This window comes from Stigmatopora nigra, chromosome 14 (assembly GCF_051989575.1).
Source record: "Stigmatopora nigra isolate UIUO_SnigA chromosome 14, RoL_Snig_1.1, whole genome shotgun sequence".
NCBI lineage: Eukaryota > Metazoa > Chordata > Actinopteri > Syngnathiformes > Syngnathidae > Stigmatopora > Stigmatopora nigra.
Window position 1 is genome coordinate 13,564,659 of NC_135521.1, and position 3,351 is coordinate 13,568,009.

The following is a 3,351-nucleotide window of genomic DNA, read 5'->3' on the forward strand; positions in this document are numbered from 1 at the left end:
GATGCTGATAAGCAGCATAAAAGAAGAAACATCGGAGCAACGCAAAGTGGGAGGGTCCTTGTTACTGAAAGGGGACACGGATGCACCTTTCCCACAGTAAGAAGGTTGTCTAAATTGAAACGTTTCAAGAGGAAAAATCCCTAAACAAAGACAAAAAGTCATGGTGAAAACAATTATTGCTTTCGGGGCAATGAGATTAATGATGATTGTGATTCTATTCCTTTCCACAGTAGGGTTGTTTTCTCCAGTTGGAGAAAAAGGCGGAGGCGTTTCAATTGAGGATACACCTTCTTACGGGAGGGTAAACCGAGAAACATACACATTTACATTTAATTAACATTACCTACTAAATCAAATTTCCAAATTGAAAATATATATTTGGACTCGGCGACGTCCCGGTTGCCATACAAAAAGAGATGGTGGGAAATATGTGTGGTACATTAACAGCAAAAAATTAAAGATTGGGAAAAGCCTTGTTGCAGAAATTGGTCAAGATTGGAAAGCTTGGACTGACATATTAACCTGTGAAATTTATTTCTGAAACAGGGATTTCCCAAACGGGGGATAATTGGGCGCTGTTAATGAAGTGTAAAGAAGGCAAGCACTATGTGGAGCTACTTTGGTAAAAGGGTGGTCTCAATTGAAACATTGAGGGGACGGGGAAGATAAACTTTCTGACTTAATAAAATACGGGAAACACCAATATTAATTGAAAAGATTATTGCTCAGCAAGCAATACCATAAAACTATAGGGAACTCTTTTATATTGGGTTTGACGTCTCCATATGGTTTCAATTGAGACTAAACCATCTTACAAAAGATTAGGATAAACTACCAGACAAGGGAAAATACGATGGGATCTAACAACTCCCTCAATCACCATTCATTTGGGGAAAAGTGTTTTTACAAATGAAAAAACGTGTCCTACTTGGCAAGAAAAAAAAATATTGAAGCAGTGTTTATCCTGTTACGCGGTAAATAGGAAGTCAATTTTTCCACTGTTTAATCATTTTACCTGCTTAAACCTTACAGGGCATGGTCTGAAGCTGGGGGCGATAAATGAGACGTGGTGTACCGGCGTTCTAAAACAAACTACACCCCTGATACCACGTTCTGGCCTATGGTGGCGGGGTGGTAGATAAATTATACGACTCCTGCCGAAACGCGGCAGGACTAGGTACTTTGGTCTCACTGCTCTTACCGGTGTCTGTTTTTCCATCCACAGTGGAGGAGATACAATTGGCGGCTCAGAATTCGGAGGTGAAGGGTCGACCCTCCCGACATCGTCGAGAGGCATGGAGGGAAGGAGATCCAACATACATTGATGCGATTGGCATCCCCCGGGGCGTACCAGATGAGTATAAGCTGGCTAATCAGATCGCAGCAGGTTGGGAGTCTATCTTCCTTCTAATCACCCCAAACAAAATGTGGATAGAATAAATTACTTACATTACAATGTCCAAAACTTGGAAATTATATTAAACAGGGATTTGTGGCCATGAAGGAACAACTGGCAGCTACCAGTCTGATGGCGTTCCGGGGTCGCATAGCGGTGGATATGATCCTTGAAACAGGGGGCGTGTGTGCAATGTTTGTAAAACAATGTTGCACCTTCATACCGAACAACACGTCACCCAGTGGATCTCTCACCAGGGCCATTACTGGCCTGCAAACACTGAACCGCAATATGCAAGAGCACTCTGGAGTAGATACGTCCGCATTGTCAGATTGGTGGGATAAGACCTTTGGAAAATCTAAAGATTTGGCTACATCCTTCGTGGTGACTATAGGCACAATTACCGCTATCCTAACATTGTGTGGGTGATGTAGTATCCCCTGTTTGCGCTCCTTGCTAAGCCGACTTATAACTACTGCAATTGCCCCTACAAATTCTAAAGTACATGAGTTGTATCTTATGGGACGGTTTGGGGAAAGCAGTGAGGTCCAGGAGTACGGTAAATCCGAGGACCAATTGGACGAATATAATTATGTTCTTTCTCTTTCAGACCAGCCATGGGAGTAAGGAGTAGGCGGGAAAAATCACGGTCACCCGACATTACCATTTAGTGATTACTAAGAAATGACTAATAACATACATATTATAAAAACGGGGGAATGTTGGGTTTATTCTGTTTTACTATTATAATAGTTATATTAATTCATTTCTTTATTAAATCATTCTCTTTCTATTCTCTGTATTAATTCATTACTTTGTTAAATCATTCTCTTTCTGTTTTCAAAAGTGTTGCGAGGTCACGAGTATTGCCAAGTCATCTTTAACCTGGACGGCCTGTTCCAGGATGGTTATACAAACAATCCACCCAATCTGGGTCCTTGAGATTTGGTGGGCCCTTGGTGACGAGGCCAGGGCTATTCGGCCAATAACAAGAATGTTGTTATCGTTATGAAACCATACACTTCGGGTTTTTCTGTATGTAATCATTATATGATTATGATTATATTATATGATTCTAAGGTCAAGGAAGTTGTATAATTACTCTAATCTAAATGTTGTTAGGTCTAATCTCCTGTTTTTGTTATTGGTAAAATACTTTGATTGTTATTGTAGTCCCAGATGTTGTTTTTACTCATACGTGATGGAATGATCAACAACTCTGTAAATTGTTTTGATTCATGGCAATAAGAAGCGTACGAAAACGTCTATTCGAGGAGACGTTCGGAAGTTGTAAGGTGACACTTGCTGTAACGCTCCCCTTCGGAGGCTTTTATCTGTTGTATCCATTTCTATTTAATTAAATGTCAATAATTGAATAAGATGTCTTCCTGCAGTTATTGATAATTACGGACGAAGGTAATTATTAATGAACCTAACAATATACCACGAGGGGCCTCCTGTAACATTAGGAGAAATATGCCAACTTGTGATACAAGGAGGATACCAGTTAAATTGGACCTCCTAACCTTACTGTTCAGCTAAAAAGAAGCGAATACCTATGTTACCTAATCTCAATAGTTAATTGTCTGTAATGTCAAGTGTCCTTTTAAATGTAACAATGCTACATCAGCATAACTTAACTCATGTTAGAGTATTTATGTCCAATATCCTTAACAGGAATGTCGGTTGATATACACAACATTCGACAGCTGCCTGTGATAATTGGACAAGTAGAACTTAATGTTAATAGTATGTCTGTTAGTGTCTTACGTGTGTATAGATGTGAATATATGTTATAGAGTTAAACATCCCTTAACCTAAATGACAAGTCTTGTAATAACACCAATTAGGAGTAATACAATAGTCATAACCTAACAGCAGGGTAACTGTCTGCTGTATTGGAACAACAGAAACGTAATATCTATAAGAAACCCATTCACTAATGTGAATGAGCC